Source organism: Macaca mulatta, chromosome 10 (assembly GCF_049350105.2).
Source record: "Macaca mulatta isolate MMU2019108-1 chromosome 10, T2T-MMU8v2.0, whole genome shotgun sequence".
Classification (NCBI taxonomy): domain Eukaryota; kingdom Metazoa; phylum Chordata; class Mammalia; order Primates; family Cercopithecidae; genus Macaca; species Macaca mulatta.
The window spans coordinates 40,989,558-40,990,000 of record NC_133415.1 but is presented as its reverse complement, the minus strand read 5'-3'; positions in this window follow the sequence as shown (position 1 = coordinate 40,990,000).

Sequence of the window (443 nt, the reverse complement as noted above, 5' to 3'; positions counted from 1 at the left end):
GGGCGCGTCTCACTCAACCGCCTCGACCCGCACAGCCAACGAGCTCCCTCAGGACCCACGCGCGGACACCATGGCGGCGACCGGAGGAGGGGGCGCTGGGGGCGGGAGCGACACACCACCGCTCGGCCTCGGGCACCTGAGAGACAGCCCGGGGCGCTCCAGGAGCACCGCAAAGGCCCAGGCGGAGCCAGCGCTCGTGCAATACCCGAGAGGGCAGCACGGCGGGCCAGCGGGACAGCACCCCCACCGCCGCGGAGGGGGGCGGCCCACGAGGCGACGACCACAAGAGGCGAAAGCGAGGAGTGCCTGCTGCGTCAGAGGACCCCCGCTGACCCACGCCGGACGCCACGAGGCAGACGGCGGGGTCGGGACAGCGAGGTCGGGCCGGGTTCCGCACCCCAGTGCCTCCCAACGCACCGCCCGCAGGCGGGGATGGGAGACGG